This window comes from Pteropus alecto, unplaced genomic scaffold (genome assembly GCF_000325575.1).
Source record: "Pteropus alecto unplaced genomic scaffold, ASM32557v1 scaffold57, whole genome shotgun sequence".
Classification (NCBI taxonomy): domain Eukaryota; kingdom Metazoa; phylum Chordata; class Mammalia; order Chiroptera; family Pteropodidae; genus Pteropus; species Pteropus alecto.
The window spans coordinates 11,205,109-11,225,644 of record NW_006442508.1 but is presented as its reverse complement, the minus strand read 5'-3'; the positions used below and the strand labels follow the sequence as shown (position 1 = coordinate 11,225,644).

The 20,536-nt window shown below is 37.3% G+C and overlaps 1 long non-coding RNA gene, 1 other non-coding gene and 1 pseudogene across 2 annotated transcripts; 1 reads left to right on the top strand and 2 right to left on the bottom strand.

The window, feature by feature from the left end:
* Positions 1 to 2,512: 2,512 nt before the first annotated feature.
* LOC112471634 lies at positions 2,513 to 2,631 on the bottom strand (annotated as a pseudogene).
* Positions 2,632 to 15,820: 13,189 nt separating this feature from the next.
* LOC112471517 lies at positions 15,821 to 17,565 on the top strand. The gene is made up of 2 exons (XR_003043335.1): positions 15,821 to 16,317; positions 17,322 to 17,565. It is a non-coding gene; the product is annotated as an uncharacterized LOC112471517 (long non-coding RNA).
* Positions 17,566 to 19,560: 1,995 nt separating this feature from the next.
* TRNAL-UAG lies at positions 19,561 to 19,633 on the bottom strand. Its single transcript has one exon. It is a non-coding gene; the product is annotated as a tRNA-Leu (tRNA).
* Between the last annotated feature and the right edge of the window lie 903 nt (positions 19,634 to 20,536).

The following is a 20,536-nucleotide window of genomic DNA, read 5'->3' as shown; positions in this document are numbered from 1 at the left end:
CTATTTACTATTGATTAGGCCCAGACTCTTTGAAGTTAGATATTAACTTGTAGATTTTTGTCTGATAGGCAAATAATTCCTTTCAAGCAGAATAGATACCTCCAAATTGTTAGTCTTGTTGTCGTGTAAGACATTAACTAGTTTTATCTCTCAACTAGCAAATTTATTTCAGTATATCTTTCTAATCAGACTTTATAAATCTCTGTTCTTCAAATGGTCTTTGAACCAGTTTTACTATCTTCCAGTTCCCTCACTGATTAAGTTCAACAGGTCTTATAAACACACACACACACACACGCACGCACGCACGCACGCACGCACACCCCACCCCTGTCTGGGAGCCATATTTTAACTCTGGGCAAGTTACTAATAAATGTCATTTTCCTTTCCTCTTAGTCAGTGTCATATGGAAAAAGACCTTTTCATTGGCAAGAGATTTAGCCAGTTTCCACACCTTGTGGGGCTTATTTTTTCTGCTTATACCTTACAATCAAGTTTAGTTATGAATATGTGAGGTTTAAGATGTCCATGAAACATGCCAGTGGAGATGTCAAAGAAGTTCTAAGCTTACAGTTCTGGGAAGAGGCCTGGACTGACAATATAAGTTTGCAAGTCATTAGCATCATCAAAAGGGTATTTAAAGTCAGGATAAATTGGGAGGGGTGAAGGAGTGGGGAAAAGAATGAGAGAAGAAATAAAGACAGACAATTTGATAGAATATCAAACTGGAACTCTAATATTTAGAGATCCATGGAGGATGAAGGGCTAGCAAAGGAGAGGGAACAGAGATATTAAAGGAAAAAAAACGGTATAGTGTCATAGAAACCAGAGGGCTGATCTGGGTTCACTTGTGCTAAGAGGCAAGGTCAGATAAGGACTGGAAAGCATATACTAGATATGGCAACATAGAAGATAGTAGTGACTTAGAATAGACCACTTTGTGTGGAGTTTTGAAGACAGACGCTTAGCTGGATTCAAATGGGTCGAAGGGTAAATGGAAGATGATGACGTGGAGGCAAACTTAGGTAGAAAACATACCACAGATGTACCTGGGACTTCTGGAAGAGATTTAGACTCTACAAGCATTTATTATATTTCTAGAAGGATCCTGATGATACCAGTGAGAAATCCAACAAAATTGGATGCCTACTACGCACCATATGTGCTATGTTATAGAATTACTGAGAGTACTTGAGGAGGCTTCCACTCAAGTGAAATGTGGGTTCTAGAGCTGACTGACTTGGCTCAAATCCCACAGCCTTTACATTAACAAGCTCAATGAACTTGAGCAATTACTACAACTCCAAGACTCGGTTTCTTCATCTGTAAAATGGGGAGAAATAGTAGCTCCTAATTCATAAGGCTGTTACAGAGATAAAAAGTGTTTAGAATATGCCTGGCACATAGCAAGTGCTCACTAAATGTTACTTTTATTCTTATTTTTTTCCAAGGAGCTGGTTTAAATAAGAAAATTGTTAAAGAGACTTATAAATATAAGGTAAAGTGTCATGATTGAAGCATGCATATGGGTATGGGAGCCCTGAGGAGTTGCTTGGCCTAGTAAAGGCCCAGGAAAAATCCCCATTGAGGTGACTCTTGATCTGTCTGGACTACATGATTCTTCCTTATGATGACCTATGAGGATATACTACATATTACAAAAAAATCAATGTTTACAAAGAATCAGAGAACAGATGTTGCAGTTTGTTATGGAAAACAGAAAGCTTCCTTAACAAATTTTGTGTTATATTCTGCAAAACTGTAAAGAATTTAGAGTTTGTAGCTTTGGAATCATATATATCTTGAACAGAAACTGTATCTCTTATCCTCTGCTCGATGGAATCTCTTTTTCTTTTAAAAAAATTATCATTTTGTTTGATTTTTTATTTTTCAATTACAGTTGACATCCAGTATTATATTAGTTTTAGGTGTACAGCATAGTGGTTAGACATTTATATAACTTACGAAATGATTCCCCCAATAAGCCTAGTACCCACCTGGTACTGTATATAGTATTTAAATATAATTGACCATATTCCTTATGCTGTACTTTACATCCCTGTGACTATTTTGTAATTGATATTTGTAATTCTTAATCCCCTCATCTTTTCCACCCAGGCTCCCAAACCCTCTCCCACCTGGCGACCATCAGTTTGCTCTCTGTATCTATAAGTTTGTTTCTGTTTTGTTTGCTTGTTTAGTTTTTAGATTCCCCATATAAGTGAGATCATATGGTATTTGTCTTTCTCTGTCTGAATTATTTCATTTAACGTAATACCCTCTAGGTCCATTCATGCTGTTGCAGATGGTAAGATTTCATTCTTTTTATTCTATTTTATTTATTTACTTATTTGTATTATGGTGGCATTGGTTAACAAAATCCAGTAAGTTTAAGGCACACTATTCATTCATTCATTCATTCATTTATTTATTTGGCAAGGCAACCCTTAGTTGACCTCACAGGTTGCAAGGACCTTGTCAGCTTACGATCCCTTATTTTTTTTATTTTTTATGCCTACAGCACCTGGTCTTTTTAGGTGGTCTCCCATCCGAGTATTAACCAGGCCCAACCCTGCTTAGCTTCCGAGATCAGATGGAATCGGGCTTGTTCAGGGTTACATGGCCATAGACAAGGTGTACAATTTAGCAGTAAGGCATATATATGTATCACATTGCATAAATTTCATTCTTTTTAATGGCCAAGTAATATTCCATCGTGTATATGTACCACCTCTTCTTTGTCCAATCATCTATTGATGGACACTTGGTCTCCTTTATTTTCTTATCTGTTCAGCCACCTTATGTATTTTGATTAGAACATTTAATTCATTTACATTAAAAATAATTATTGATAAGTATGTAGTATAGCCATTTTATTATTCATGTTTTTTATTTCATCCTCCTCTTCCTCCTCCTCGTAATACTGGTTAGGTGGAGATGAACTCCTTTCTGTTTTTCTTGCCTGGAATTGATGGAATTTCTTGATGTTAAATTGCGCTTAATTGCCATGAAGAGGGGAGAGAGCTAGAGAGATAAAGACTTGCCTAGGGGTTCCTTGTTCTGTTATCTGACTACTTTCCCCAGTGGTGGGTTATGTATTGTTAATATCCACTCTGGGACCAAAGTTTACTGCTTATTTAGCAAGAAAGGAGTGATAGTAAACCAAGTCCTTCCTTCTTTAAAACACATCAGTGTTCTTCCATGGTAAAGCCCTCAACAAATCCTGTTTTAAAATAGTTTCTATTCATATGCTTTTTATTCTTTTTTAAAAAATTATTTTCATTCTTAAATGTCCTCTGTGGACATATATGCAAAGTATTCCTTCATGGTTAATTTAGTCCCTGCTTTTGAATTCTGGTCCCACTGAGTTTTCAGAATTCTGTGACCTAAGGTCTTGTGCCACAGAATGTAGTCCTTGGACCAGCAACATTGTCAATCATCTGAGAGCTTGTGAAAAAATGCAGAATCTGAGGCCCAACCCAAACCTACTGAATCAGAAAAGCATTTTGATAAGCTGTCCATAAACATAAAATTTAAGAAGCATTGTTATAAAAAAGATAAAAGGAACTTAGGGAAACTTCAAAGATACAAGAGGTTTTTGCACCAAAATAGGACAAATTAAAACTAAATCTACCATGGAAATGGTTTCCAAAATCAGATTTACAAGTTCAAAATAAAATTTGTGACATTTGTGACATTAGTATACACATTCAAGTGACTTGCTACAGAGTTTCAGCTCCTTTTTAAGTATTCAACTTCTTTTCAGACAGCTGGAATTTCATATTGATAAGTATGACTTAGGTAGTGACAACGGAAAGAACATGTTCTTTATTTTAGACTCAGCTCTGGGACAAAGTCATTTCCAAGAACAAGGGTCAAATAGAAGAACTGAACTGGCTTCTCTTGCTATATCTTTTTTTTCCCCTCTCAGAGTCAATTGTAGCCACTTTAAAAACTCTTTTTCTAGTTCTAAAGAACTCATCTTATATTATTTGTAGACACTCTAGCATTCTCTATGACAATATGTTCTATTCCACAAAAAGAATTTGATAATTTTTTTGTTATTATGAGAAACTACCTTTGCTTTCTGTGAAATTCTTGGCCTCACAGAATTTAATTAATTAAATTGAAAAAATGATTAAAAAATATTTTTTCGTTCCCCCCATCTACCAGAATTTTTTTTTTTTAACCACTTTACCTGCAACTCTATTTGTCAGGTTTGCAAGTACATTTAAATATTGTTTATAGGAAACAATCTGTCAATTTTAAATAATGTTAGGGCTGAGTGAAGAAAGACATTTAGAAGTTCATGCTGATGAGTGTAACTAATACTACTTTGGCATGTTGGAAATGTGATTAGTTATGGAAAGTGGAAACCCAAAGTACAACTTTATCCAGTAGAACTGGCATCTTTAGTTTACCTTACAGTGAAATGGCCAATAGTGGAAACCAGGAGAGCAAGGATCTGAAAAGGGAGCCTCTGGTCCTTGACTAGTTGTCAAGGTGTGATGGGCTGGGAACCAGGATACCTACTAAAATGTTAAAAAGTTCATAATGAGGTATTTTCAGTAGCCTTCAAATTTCACTTATTTCCCCCACATCAGGTGTATTAAACATGACTTTTTTCAACTTAGTTTAACTAATTTGTTCGACCAGACTATTTATGCCAGTCCCTGTGAAGCGCTGTCCTGGTGCCATTTACTGAGCACTCTGCCCCAAACAAGCCAGTAATCTTGAATTCCAACTCCTCTCTCTCAAAGTAGAAAGAACATGATTTTAGAGTCAAAAGATTAGAGTTTATACCCTAAGGAAGCCTCATTTTTCTCATCTGTAAAGGGGGACTGATAATCTCTCTTAAATGTGGAAGAATTAAGATAAATCTGTACAGCCCATGATCATTACCCAATAAACGTTAGTTCCGTTCTCTGGCACTGCCTACAATATCTCAGTCCTTCAAGAGAGGTTGCTGGGTGTGGAAGGTGGAAATGGTTCCTAGAAGACAGCCCCTAGGGCAATGCCATCTCCCTTACCAGGATCTCCTCTTTTCTCTACCTGTCCTCTAAATTCCCCATCTGCAGCCTTTGCACTATTAAGAATCACTTTGCCCAAAGCAGAAGAAGCTTAGGGATCCAGTGGAGATCTGAGATGGAACTGCTGCTCAAAACCATATGACAGTGGGCATAAAGTGTGGAAAGGAAAATCATATATTTCAATGTGAGCAAATCCTTGGAAGCGAGTTTAGCAGTGACGCCTTCAGCAGTGTATAGTTGCCTCTGACACCGCTGATACCACTGTTTCTGAGGCAATAGTCTCCATTGTGTGGGCAGCTTCCCAGGGTAATTGACAGCGACAGAGGTTAGGAAAGAGAAAAAGGCCACAGAACAGACATCAAAGGCAATTATCGCAAATTCCAGCTTGCTTTGAACGGAGGCAGTCACTCAGAATGTCATTTTGGAAATAAAGTCTCTAGACAGATCAAAAATTTTGATAATCACCAAAGTAAAAATGAGACCCCAGAGCTTTCTATGAAAAGATGTTTTGACCAACAGCATACTAGCATCTGCTTCCTGGGGTTGAGTATTTCCTGGTTTGCAAATACACTCCTTCCCAGTACCTCAAAATCTGTTTGATTACATTTCCGAAGTAGTCACATCTGGTTTTCATTTCACAGTCAATTTATATACTCCTTCCTGCCAGCTTGCAGTAAATAGTTATGTAGCACCTACTACGAGCAAAGCATTGCTTCAGGTAATATGAAAATTTGACAATAGAGATAGTTATGGAATGCAAACCAGAAATCTCACACTAATTATCACCCCGTCAATTATTTTTGTTAGTATTGGCTCCAGGCCATCAGGAACAATTCCTCTCCACTTGGCCATAAAATCTGATAAAACTGTAAGTTATGATGGTCCTAGAGAATTAGACTCCCCCTATTTTTCTTGTTTTTAATATTGGGAAATAGATCCCAAATTCAAATGGTCTCTCTCTTTCTCTCTCCTTTTTTTTTTTTCTTAGTATTTTATATACTTATATGTTAGTGTATACATTTCTCAACTTTCTTTTTTTGATAATGTGTCCTTAAACCAAGGTCCTTATACTTCATTATTTTGCAACTCTCATTTTTTATTTAACAATATACTCCAAAGATCTTTTCATATCAATAAATATTCAAATGTGTATTATTTTCTTCATAATGCATATCACTAGCTAAAATTAAATATCCTATTATATTACTTATCTAACCTCTCTTTATTTCTGTTATCATGTTCTCCCACCTTAATGTAAGTTCCAGAATGCACAGAACTTGTCTGCTGTGTTCCCCATTTCTGAAACAATGACTGGCATGTAGTAGAAACTTCATATATATTTGTTAAATTAATGATTGAATGAATAACAAAAATATTTTTCTTTAAATGCTAAGACATAACTACTCTCTGATTAAATTTTTACTATTTTACCTTTCTGAACTTGTGGTTTACACCATTTAAAAATAACCATAGAAGATACACTCTTAAAAGCATAAAAAAATTTAAAAAAAATATAAAAATTGTGGAAAAATTCTTTTAACATTTAGTGGGCATGGCTTACAGAAAGGTCTGAACTACTTCCAAATAGAAATTTGAAAAAGAGAATTTTATTTTGTCATATTATTTTTTTAATTTTTCAATTATAGTTGGCATTCAATAATATTTTAATTAGTTTCAGGTGTAGTGCATGGTGTTTAGACATTTATACAACTTACAAAGTGATCTCCCCAAGAAGTCTAGTGGTACTGACGCCATACACAGTTATTACAATATTATTGACTATATTCCTTATGTTGTATTTTACATCCCTGTGACTATTTCGTAACTGCCAATTTGTAATTCTTAATCTCTTCACCTTTCCATCCAACCCCCAGTCCTTCTCCCACCTGGCAAACATCAGTTTGTTCTCTGTATCCATATGTTTCTTTCTGTTTTGTTGGTTTGTTCATTTCGTGTTTTAGATTCCACATGTAAGTGAGATCTTATGGTATTTGTCTTTATTTGTCTGACTTATTTCACTTACCATAATAGCTTCTGCGTCCATCCATGTTGTCACAAATTGTAAGATTTCATTATTTTTTATGGTCAAGTTATTTTCCATTGTATATATGTACCACCTTTTCTTTACTTAATTGTCTGTTGATGGACAGGCACTTAGGTTGCTCCTATATCTTAGCTTTATAAAAAACGTTCCAATGAACCTGGGGTGCATGTATTTTTTCAAGTTAGTCTTTTGGATTTCTTCGGATAAATACCCAGAAGTGGAATTGCTGGGTCAGAACGTAGTCCTATTTTTAATTTTTTGAGGAACCTCTATACTGTTTTCCATAGTGGCTGTATTAATTTGCAATCCCACCAACAATGCATGTGAGTTCCCTTTTCTCCACATCCTCACTAACACTCGTTGTTTCTTGATTTATTGATGAGATTTTAAATAAGTTGTTTTAAATTTTACCATGACTGAAATTCAAGGAACATCGAACACTGAAATGGCCAGAAAAATTACTGGATCAACTATGGACAGATGAAAAAATTTAAATATAGTTATATGCTCCATTATATATTCACTTGCTTCTACTGACAGCTTGCCTGAGAACATGAACTTCTTTATGCCTGGCTCACACTCGTTCTTTGAATACAGATATTGTTGAAACATGGAACTTACAGGCGGCAAGAAGCTGAAGTTGTTGCTTCTTGAAAATGTCTTATAGATCGCTCTAAATGAGAAACAAAGAACGGTATTCTTCCTTTGTTCCGTGCATTGGAACAAACAAAACTCAGAGTAACATGGAAAAATCAGAGGGAAAATCAGACTCAGCCATAAGAACTCTGGATTATTCTGTGTTTGCTGATCATCATTAAAGATTATCTGTGTATGGCTCCACAAAATCAAACGAAACAAAAGAAAAAAGAAAAATGTCCTTCAGAGATAAGGAATTTTCCCTTTCATTAACAAATGTTTACTGTGGGCATTCACAATGTGATTAGGGAATTAAAAAATGTCCATGACAGATTGCTGCCATGGGCTCCTGTCTTTACAATTTTATGGAAGATAAATCTAGAAGCGAGGCCCAATATAAATTAAAATGTGAGGCCCCTTGTTAAAATATTTTTTCAGAATTTCAAGACAGAGACAACAGAGCACCGAATCAAGCAAAGGGTCTTTCTAATTTTGGGGCCCTGTGTGATTGCACAGGTTGCACACCCATGAAGCTGTCCCTGAAGAAAATGACACACCATTAAGACAAAATAGAATGAAATAAATGCTAGAGAAGTGCACAAAGTGCTGAGGAAATAAAAAAGGAAGAAGCCTTTAGGCATTCATGTTCCAGAAAAGGAGCCAAATCTACACCTCTCCATGGGCAGTGGTTGTGGGGCTGAAGAGGGTAGAGAGATGACACAGGGGGATTTTCATGTTTGGTCTCTGTACTTCAATATTGTTTGAATCTTTTACAATGAGTTTATATTTATGTATTTGTAATTATAATAAACGACGTACCAAAGAACTTAGGCTACAGCCTGCCGTTTCTTAATGCTTATCTCAGGAGTCAGGAGGAAGACAAATCTTTGGTATTCTCTATTTCTGTGCTAAGTCAAAACTTAGTGGCTTAAAACAACAGTAAACACTATTTCAGGAATTTGGGAGCACCTTACCTGGGTGCTTCTGGCTTTGGGTATCTCACGAAGTTGCAGTCAAGAAGTCAACTGAAAGCTCAAAGGGGCTAATAGATCCACTTAGAAGATGGCCCACTCACATGACAGGCCCATGTCGTGCTGGCTGTTGGCAGAGGCCTTGGTGCCTCATCATGTGTACCTCTCATAAGACTCAAATGTCCTTATGACACGGCAACCGACTTCCCCAGAGCAAGTGACTCAAGAGTACAAGCCAAAAGCTGCAATGTCTTATGTGACCTAGACCAGGAATTATCAAACTACCAATAAAGTGACCAATAAACCCAGACTACTACACTCATTCATTTACTTATTGATTGCTTTCATGCTACAGTGACAGAATGACTAATTACAATAGAAACCATCTAGCCTGAAAGCTTAAAATATTTACTATCAGGCCTTTTACAAAAAAAGTTTGCCAGTCCCTATTCTAGCCTTGGAAGTCTCACACCATTACTTCCACGGTGCTCAATTGGTTACAGAGACAAAACCTGATATAATGTAGGAGGAGACTACACAGAGTATAAATGTCAGGAGGCAGAGATTATTGGGGACCTTCTTGAGGGCTGGCTGCCACACACTTCCTCTCCAAGGGGCTCTCTAATGTCTCTAGCATTGCACTTGCCACTTCATATGATAAATATCTGTCTATGGGTCAGCTTTCTCCACTTCAATACTAAAGCACCCGGAGGCCTGGGTTGCACACTGTTCCATCTTTAGGCCTTGGTGCTAGTGTAGCAGCTATAAGCATAATAGTAGCAAGAGTGTGATAATGTTTGTGGACTGCATGCATGTAAACCGGGAGTGGCAGGAAAGTTCGATTTCACTGGGCAGGGAGCATTTGAACAGATCCTAAAGGAGGGGTTCGATTTGATTAAGTAGACAGAACAAGATAAAAGAAGGGAAGGCAGATAAATAAAATAAAGAAAAACCATTAAACAGAAGCAACATTACAACTGTTGATTATTTGCCGATGAATTATTATAATCTACTCTTCTTAAAAGCTTGTGTACTAGTCAGGATCCTTTTGGCTGCAAATGGCAGAGGCCCAGCTGGAGTCAAGGAAAAGCAGAGGTGCAAATGGGTGTCAGGGCTGTCCTAGAACCAGACTATAATGTCACAGGAATCCTTTTCTCCGTATTTCTCCTGATCCTCTGCCTGTATGTGGGCTACATGGCTTGCAGTAGCCCCCAGGAAAGACTCTTTTTCTCTAATGCTTAATAAAAAATCTTTAGAAAAGGATTATGACTGGTCCAGTTGAGTCACAGGCCCGGTCCTGTGATGGTGGTTAAGAGTTAGCAGAGGATGGGGTGCTTAAATTAGAGGTACCCACAAGAACCCCTGACTTAAGTCAGAGTACTATTTCTTCCTTCAAAGAAGCAAGATGCTGTCACTAATGGAAGAGAGTAGTACTGGGTGGACAAAAGTAGTTTCTACTCTACCAGTGGCTTCCATATCTTTTTGACTTTGATGCCCTGAAAGAAAAGGCATTTTAACATTAGGACCCACTACAGGTATACAGTATGTTGAGTTTCCGGAAAGTAGATTCTAGTTGGAGAATTGCATGCTGCCTGTTTATTGGGGAGTGCTCTAGGGTATGCACCTATGAAAGAACAAGGGACTCAAGGCCAAGCAGAGGGAGAAGTTGACAGTGAAGCTCTTACAACCTAGGTGAAGCTTTAGTTGATTCCACAGAGAGTTCTGAAGTTGGCTCATCAATGCTGTCCCAAATTGTGGCAAGTGTAGGATGACCAACCATTCCAGTTTGTCCAAGACCGAAAAGGCATTTCACAAAAGAAGAGATTCAAATAGCCAATAAATGTATGAAAAGGTCCTCAAGTTCAATAGTCATCAGGAAAATACAAATTTGAACCACAAGGCAATACTACTGTGTACCAAGCCAAATGGCTAAAATGAGAAAAACAAGGCCAATTGTTAGGATAGAGAGCAACTGGGACTTTGATACAGTATTTATGGGAGTCTAAATGGGCACGAGCTAAAAAACACTGTTTAGCATCGTCTACTGAAGCTTTGCACACATATACACTTTGACCCAGCAATTGCACTCCAAGCAATTGCACACCCAACAGAAATGTACATATGGTTACAATAAATGCCCAAGAATAGTCATAGCAGCTGGGCAGATTGTATTTCCCAAAGATGGCTGCTGCAATCTCTCATATGCTTTCCTATAATGTTACCTAGAAACTCCTCACTAGGAGAAGTAGGTTCTGAGTGTCCTCCCTTTGAATCAAGAAGGCTTATGACTCATTGTACTCATTGTACTATATGTACTCATTGTACCAAATAAAATGCTGTGGAAGTGATGCTATGTGACTTTCAAAGTTAAGTCAATGGAGGGTAGCAGAATATACCGGCCCAAAAGATGCCACTTTGACATTAGGATTCATTTAAGCTGAAAGCAATTGAGGAAAAGGCAAATGTGATAAAAGCTCTCTATCTTCTGTCTACTTGCCTCAATGCAGGACATAAATTTGTAAAGGTGCCCCCAACTCCTCTCTCTCAAGAAGGAGGGAAGTTAATCACCAGAGACAACTCTAGACCTTATCAGCCAGCCCCAGCCCAGAGATGGCACTAGAGGAATCTGCATAACAAACCTCGCTAACATTAACCCTTATCTCCCATTAGTTCCCCCATATAGTTACCTTCCCACAATTTGCTGTGCTAAAAACTTGAAGTCCTTTTTATTTGTCTTGTCACTTCTCTAAAAATGTATAGTTCTTTTGTTAAGAAGCTGTTTAAGTCCAAGTTCTAACAACCCCTTGAGTTATCCATCACGGTGTTCTCACGTGTATGTGCGATGCACATGTTAATAAACTTCTGCTCATTTTTCTATTTTTTAAAATTATAGTTGGCATATAATATTAGTTTCAGGTGTACAACATAGTGATTCTATATTTATATACCCTACAATGTGATTGCAATGATAAATCTAGTAACTGATGATTAACTGCTACTGTGAGAACTAACTACAATATTATTGACTATATTCCCCATACTATAGTCCCGTGATTTCTTTAGTTTATATCTGGAAGTTAGTACCTCTTATTCTCCTTTACTTTTTTTACCCATACACCCACTGCCCTCCCCTCTGGAAACTATCAGTTTGTTCCCTGTGTCTATGAGTCTGTTTCTATTTTGTTTTGTTTGTTTATTAGTTTTGTTTTGTTTCGTTTTAGATTCCACAGGCAAGTGAAATTATACAGTATTAGTCTTTTCTGTCTAACTGATTTCCCATAGCATAATATCCTCTAAGTCCATCCATATTGTCACAAATGGCAAGATTTCATTCTTTTTTTATTGCTGAATAATATTCTATTGTGTGTGTGTGTGTGTATATGTGGTATGTATACACACACACACACACACACACACATATATATAGTGTGTGCATATGTTTGTGTGTGTGTATGTGTGTATGTGAATATATATATATATATCAATAAACACCTAAGTTGCTTCCATATCTTGGCTATTGTAAATAATGCTGCATGTTTTTCTCTTGTTAATCTGTTTTTTGTCAGTCTAATTTACAGGGCCCCAGCCAATGAACCTAAGATGGGTGGAGGAAAAACAGTTTTTCCTCTCTACGTAGAGAAAGCCACGAAGCTTCTACCTTGCTCCTGGAGACACTCATGCTTGGAGCTCTGAGCCACCATGTAGGAAGGCCAACTACCCTGAGACCACCATACTGTGAAGAAGCCAAACTACCAGAGAGCCCACATATAGGTGACCCAATTGGTAGCACTTAAGAGTCCTCTCAGCCCGGGTGCCAGACATGTGCTGGCGTCACCATCAACTCACCCCGATCATTGAGTCTTTTTAGCAGAGGCCCCAGACCTGAGACCTCATTAGAGCAGAGATAAGCCGCCTCCACAGTGCCCTTTCCAAATTTCTGACTTGTGAAATCTGTGAGCATGATAAAGGGTTGTTCTTTTACATCGCTATTGGTAATGGCCAAAAATTAAAAACAACCCAAATGTCCATTAATAGTAGAATGGATAAATTGCAGCCTATTCATATAAAGGAATATTCTATGGCAATAGGAATCATCGACACACGCAACAACTCGAATGTATTCCACAAATGTCATGCTGAGCAAAAGAAGCCAAATACAAAAGAATACATACCATATGATTTTATTTATGTGAAATTCCAAAAGGGCAAAACTTATCTCTAGTGCTGGAAATCAAGCTCGTGTTAGAGAGGTCGCGACTGGGAGGGCGTAGGAGTTGTTTTCCTGAGATGCTAGCAGTGTTCTGTTTTTTCACGTCAGGCCGGTTCCACGGGCGTGTTCATTCCGTAAAAGTTTATTGAGCTGTATACTTTTGATGTGTGTATTTTTCTGCTTTTAAGTTATACTTCAATAAAGATTTTAAAACATGCTGGCCATGACTCACAGATTGATTTCCCAACTCACCAAGAGATCATGACTCATAGCTCTATGTGAATGGTGCCCCATCGAGCTGGACAGCACAGTGGCCAGCAGTGATCTCGCCTCAGACAGCCAGATGATTATCCCAGGTCAGTTGCTCAGGAATGAGCGTCTCTAACACAAAGCCTCCTGCCTTCCAGAGCCAACTTCCTGATGCCCCACCTACAAAAGTTATGGAAAGACTATCCTTTCCCTTCAAATCAGTATTGAATTGGTGTATGACCCTAAAAGAAGGCAGAAATAGATTGCTTTTTTTAATTTAAAAAACTCAGACTTGGGTATTTGATAGGCATGGGCTCTGAATGGCATGCAGCAGGTTAATTTAACTTCAATAAAAATGTTTCTTTACCACCTACTCTGTACTAGCATTTTATGTGTAAGATCTCATGTATCATTAGAACTAGTCTATACAGTAACTTAGTTCCTAGAACTGTCACCATTTTAGAGATGAGAAAATTAAGGACTGGAGGAGTTAAGGAGTTCCCGGTTAGGTTCATTTAGATAGTGTTTATAAGTGTCTAAGAATAGAGCCTGACATACTACTATATTTGTTGAATTGCCTGAATACATGGGCAAACTTCAAATGGAAGGACTGACAAGTATGGAACTAGTCATCCAAAAGTGGAAGGAAGAACTTATTGATGATGCTAAAGATTCCTGGCCAAGAGCAAAATTAGGTAAGGAATACATAAATCTGGGGTTTGAGTTTCATCTCTCTCTCTTTGACTCATCTTTGACTAAGGTGAGTCATTTCTGTACTATTAGGTTTTTTTTCTCTCCTACAGATCATTGCTTTCAGAGAAATGATTGTTAAGAGTTCTTTATCTGTTCAGATCTTCGTATGATTAACTTCTTTGTATCCTTCAGATCTCTGGTCAAATTCCACCTCCTCAGAAAGCCCTTTCCTAAAAAACTTGTCCAAAAGATACCCCCTGTCACTCTCTGACTCCTTTTATTCCTTTTTAGTTTTCTTTTAAGCAATTATCAGTACTTGAAACCATATTGTTTATTTGTTTATTGTCTGTTGCCTCCAAAGATTTATGTGCTTTGTTCCAACATCTCCAGTGCTTAGAGTAGTGTCTAGAAGGAATATGTTATTATTAGTCTCAGGGAAGGAAGGAAGAAGGAAGGAAATAGAGGAGGGAGGAGGAGGGGAGGGAAGAAAGGGAGTTGTATAAAGATATTTAAGAATTTTGAGATGTTTAAGACTATTTTGGTAATAATAGCTGCTATAAGAGGTAAACCCTCCAAAATATCAGTAGCTTAATACAAAAAAGCTTATTTCTCACTCACAAAATAGTCTAATGCAGATGTTCCTGGTAGGGCAGTTCTCCTCTAAGCAGTTCAGGGATCCAGGCTCCTTCCATATAAAAGTGTGGCTCCCAAGGTTGCCCTGGGAGTCATCTCCTTTCCTGTCAGTTGGGAGGAATCCAGGGCATGAAGGGTGATGAATGAGAGTTTTAATGGGCCAAGCCTGGAAGTGGTATATAACACTTTGACCACATTCCACTCGGTATACTAAGAGCAAGGTTGGGAAATATAGTCTACCTGCATGTCTAGGAAGAGAAGGAAACAATTTTGATGAAAGGCTAGCCAGTCTCTGGTTAAATAAGTTGGTCCCTGTGAAATATCTATACATAAATATTTTAGAGTAAAATAATTCATTACTGTATATTTGTATTTATAAAATCTAGAAACCATTAGTTTCAGAGAATTTTCAGAGTCTCCATCTATGATAAAACCATTCCCTATTCTTGAGAGCTGCCTTTTTATATGCTCTGGGGAGAGGAAAGAAAGGACATATTTTCACTTGATTTTTGTAAAAATTCTATTTGTATCTAAATTGCTTTACAAGGGTGTGTAATATTTAAATATAAGCTATAGTTTTTAACTTGATTATAAACCTGCCAGAGTTGCCCCCAAGGGTGTGGATTTTCTAACAGTGTGGATGTCAAACACTGCAAAATACATTTCTGAGAGTTTGAAATCTTACCACCAGAGAAAAATGAATATATTTTTAAAAATTTCCAACTTCTAATTTAGGCATAGGTGAAGCCTGGTGTTTCTATTCAGATTGCCCACCCAGGTCGGAAATGGAGCAGGTCAAAATTCTTGTGCTGATCAGATTGCATTACCACCATGCTTCTTTTCTAGTTTAATATTGGTCAAGACTATAAGCTCTGGAAGAATGAGTTTTAGGCCACTGGTGAAAGGGTGATAACAGGAAAGAAGCTAACATTTATTGAGGCTTATTCATCAAGACTGTGTTAGGCGCTGTGTCCATACACTTGACTTCCTTTAATACTCACAATGACACCATAAGGAAGGTAGTGTGACCCCAGTTTTATTGGTCAAAACTCTTTGTCTCTGGGAGGCTAACTTACCTGCCATTCGGAGCCAGCAAGGGACAAAGCTTGGGTGTGAGCTGAGGTGCTCCAAAGCCCACACTCTTGACCAGACCAGACTGGGAAAGAGAATGAAAACAAAGAACTTGAGAAATGCACTGGAGACCAACACTAAGGAGTTTGGTTCCTTGAAATGCGATTACTCAGTCTTCTCATTCCTAAGAAATCTCTGGAGATGATTAATTTCTTTGTAACTCTGTTAGCCACTAGCACTGTAGAAAGACTGAAGTCACTCGTATGGTTATAGCTTCAGATCCCAGCACCAGCTCTCTGATGTTTCTAGCTCCTTATTGAAATCACCTTGCAAGGAGTTTTTCCAAACCAGCTGTCTGTGGGAGTAATCAAGTTCCAACCCCGATTCTGACTAGGAAGGTTTGGTCGCCCTGATCACGCCTCCATGGGAAAAAACGAAACTGACAGATTAAGGGAGCAATTCCAAGAATAATTTTGGCACTTGATTTAAGACTGGAAAATAATTTTCCCTTCTTGTTTGGGCAAGGAAAATGTCTCAAGGACAAGAAAAGCCTGCAGGAGAGGCCAGCTGAGAGCCCTTTTTCCTCTTCCCCTCTGCCAGGGCTTATGTCTGTACAACAACTGAACTATTTGCCACCTTCCTGAGTTTGTACTCAGTTGTTTATAGCAGACTGGGAAATATGTGCATTATTAAAATAAAAATATAAGCCAAATAGCAAGACTTCTGAGTGGGAGAAACAACAGCCTTTATAAGAATTTAAAATTCCAGCCTCATCATGAGGTAAGTTTTTTGAACCCTAAGAATTATATTTCGCAATATCGAATACATCATTTTTGGAAATCTTCTTCTTTAGAATCTTCTTGGTTAATACTGTTTTCAAATTTCTTTTCTCACAGTCATTTCATACGGTACAAAGGAGATAAAGGACAATTGTGCTAAAATGCATTCCCTATAAATCGTCATAGTCTCTGTGGAATCTTGATAAAGGGTACATTGGCAACATTTATCAAAATGACAGTACAAAATTACAAACTTTTTGACTGAAAAATTTCACATCCAGGAAATTATATGATAAACATACTTGCACATGTACTGAAATATGTACACGGTTATTCTGCATCATAGTTTATACAAAGATAAGAGAGAGTGGAAACAACCTAAATGTCAACAGAGGATTAGCTGAACTAGTTATGGTACATGTATATAATGAAATACCATGCAGCCATCAGAATGAGTGAAGAAGCTCATATTTAAGTTACTGATATTTAATGATCTCTAAGATATACTGTTAAATGAAAAAAGCCAAATGCAGAACAGTATGGAAAGTATAGACAAACATCAATTAGTATGGTGGTGGGGGGAGGGATATATATATTTTTGCTTTACATTCAGAAACTATATGAGGACACAGAAAAACTTGTAACAGTACTGAGTAGCTGATAAGTATACTCTTCACAGTATACTCTTTGTATCATCTGCATTTAAACTATATTAACAATTTAAAAGCATAATTTTTAATTGAAAAGATTGAGGATTAATATGTAAAAATAAGCATAACCAATAGTTTCTTTAATAATATGAATTGTTTTCTTTAAAGAAATAGTAAATAACAAGAACTGTGGAGTTATACGTTGCACCCTAACACCTGGGCATTTTAAAGCTCTCTTTACAATAACTTGAATCAAAATCCAGGATAAGATCCAAGACCAAACTGTAAATTATACAGAAGATAAATATTATAAAATTTCTAGATATTTTTATGGTCTCAAAGTATCTTTCCACAGATTGCTTATTAGTTGCAAGAAGCAAAAGAGTATGCAGTGGAGAAACTGGACTACACCTTGAATGGATGATCGAAATTAACATCACCAATCAGAGGCAGACAGACACCTTGCGATACCCTGAAAAGGACACAAATCACAAGAGGAAATCCAAACTGAAGAGCATTGTAAAAATTGACCTGTGTTCTTTTTAAAATGTCAATGTTATGAAAGGCTGACTGTTTCATATTAAAAGAGACTAAACAGCCGTGACACTTAAATTCAGTATGTCTTCCTGGGCTGGGTCTTGCACTAATGGGAAATACAATATTATAAAGGATATTATTGGGACAATTTTTGAAATTGGATTATGGATTATATATAAAAGTAACATATCAATAGTTTTTATATGAAATATTCTTCTTCAGAAGTACATATAATTGTAGTAACAAGTAAAGGACTATGTATGCAACTTACTCTCAATGGTTGAGAAAAAAATATGCAGAAGTATACATACAAACATATGTATATGTAGGTGGTGAATTGTAAAGCAAATGTGGCAAAGTATCAAAAATTGACGGATTCATTGTGAATGTACTTATTGCCACTTATTTATTCACTGATGGTTAATTTTATATTTGCTGAATTTCACCTCAATGAAAAAAAAATGCATGAATTTGAGTAAAAGGTATAAAGGTATCCAGAATTTCTCTGTACTATTCTTCTAAGGTTTCTATAAATTTGAAATAATTTCAAAATAAAAAGTTAAAGAATTTCTATGTATCATTTAGCTTCCAGGAAAACAGAAACTATAGTAGGTAGTTCTATAGAGAGAATTTAATTTGGAAATTAAATTTGGTGATGCACACGGTAAAGGACTGAAAAAAGCAAAGGAACACTGAGGTAACGCTGAGGTAATGTTTGCAGGTAGCAGCTATCATGTTATAGGAAAGGTTCCACGGAACTGAGACTCTGGCCTCTGAAGCGCATAGTGGGACTGGTTCAGAGAGCACAGAAAAAAATATAGAGGCTAAAACCAGCTGCTGTTGCCCCTGGCAAGGTAAAGAGGCATTGTGGGCCAAAGTTCCTGCTTCCTCCTCTTGTCTTCAAGTCTCCCTCTAGTGTCTCCTGTTGGCAGAACTTAACAGCAGCCAGCTGACAAAGGAATGTAGTTTGTAGGGTTCCAGCCCCACTTCACAAAGCTCAGCACGAAGGTTTCAAAACAACTAGTATAAACAACCACCACCAACAACAACAACAACAAGCAAAACATTAGTATATAGGACTCGAGGTTCTTGGAAAGCAATTATTTCTGGGTTTGGAGGTGGCAGATAATAGCTTAACAACAGGCACAGTCTACATATCAGAATTTTGAGATGCATTTATAGCCTAGATGGGAAGAAAAGTCATAGCCTCAAATACAAACACTTATAAAGCTGATCTATGTTATTTGCAGTAGTTATGTAGTGTAAAGTTGCCAAAAACACTGAATCAGGGAATACTGAATCATTACTTGGGAAAACACAGGGTAATCTTCCTGGGAGTCTGGTCATAATATTTTTGTCAAACAATCAATACATAACTTTGTCTGATGGGTGTTTATGTTTAAAGACATCTTATTTTATACATATTGTTGATTGGTTAACATTGAACTCATGTCCAACAGCACTACAACTCATGTCTGAATGAAGCTCATCTAATACATGTATTTTCTCTTTAAGGCTCATCACAACCTTCTGGCATTTAGAGACACTAGGCAATACTTACGCACTTAATGTGGAGGGCATAAACAGCAAAATTACCAGCAAAACCCCCCACAAAAATGTGAAAAATGTGGTACTAAATAGACTGGAAAAGACACTTGTTTAGAGTATGAGAGGAAGTAAGAAGGAAGAGCATCGCCTTATTCGACCTCAGCTGGAAACAAGTGCTTCAGCCAACTCAATTTTTTTTTTTTTTTTTTGCCATTCTGTGTCTGTCTGTAAATGACCTGGGGATTGACTGTGGTAGGCAGTTCTGACATGGCTCCTAGTGATCCCTTCTTCCTGGTGTTCAGATCTTTGGGTAATCTTTCCCCCTTGATATAGACTAGACCTAATGATTCACATTTTTTAAATTTTTTAATTTTTTATTATTTATGCCTACAGCACCTGGTCTTCTTAAGTGGTCTCCAATCCAAGTACTAACTAGGCCTGACTTTGCTTAGCTTCTGAGATCAAACATAAGGCTTGTTACGGGTGACATGGCCGTAGACCATGGACCGTGGCTCCACTGGGGCGTGAACCCAGGACCTTCTGCTTCTAAAGCAGATGTGCTAACCGCTACACTATGGAACCACATCCAAATGATTGATTCACTCCCAATGAATGGAATATGGCAATAGTGATGGACTGAAACTTCTTTCATTAAATTATAACAGGGGAGGAAAAAAACCCTTTTCCTTCTACCCTTCTAAGTCTTCAGCTGGGGCATCTGTAACAAAAGACAAATTAAGAGAAAAACAAACCAGTTATTAACATGTATATCTCAGGAAAAGAGTAACTCAAAGAGGTGGCTTAGAACACTGGCTTATACAGTATCTTCGACAAGGAACAAAACATTTGTAGAGAAATGACAGGACAAAGAAAAGTGGTTTTAGACTTTCAAGGGTAGCAAACTGTGGGAAGGTAAATATATGAGAAACCGATGGCAGGTAAAGTCTAGTTAGCAAAGTTTGTTACACAGATTCCCCTGGTGCCATCTCCATGCTGATAGAAGTCTAAAGTTATCTCTGATAATTAAATTTTTTCCTTTTTGGTAGAGAAGGGAGGAAGGACATCTTTGAATATTTATGTTCTACCTTTAGGCAAATAAGGGAAAGGCTGGGGGATTTTCTTATATCTGTTTCTTCTCACATGACTTTAGCTCAAAAAAATTTTTATTTCAGAGATGCATATTTTGGGGTGACATATTTTAGTTTCCTTTATTATAAAAGACTGTGACTTTCATCTTACTGCTAATTTTGTTACTGGCTCTTCTCTCATGGCTGCTCTGATTAAGAAGTCCATCTGTCAAAGAACTAGCATCCAACCTTGGACCAACAGCTAACAAGGAACTGAATTCTACCAACAGCCACAAGTTTGGAAGTAGTTCAGTCCCAGCTGAACCTGGAGATGACCATGTCCTTGGAAACACTTTGATGGCAGCCTCATGATAGATCCTAAAGCAGAGAGCCCAGCGAAGCCTGAATTTCTCACCCA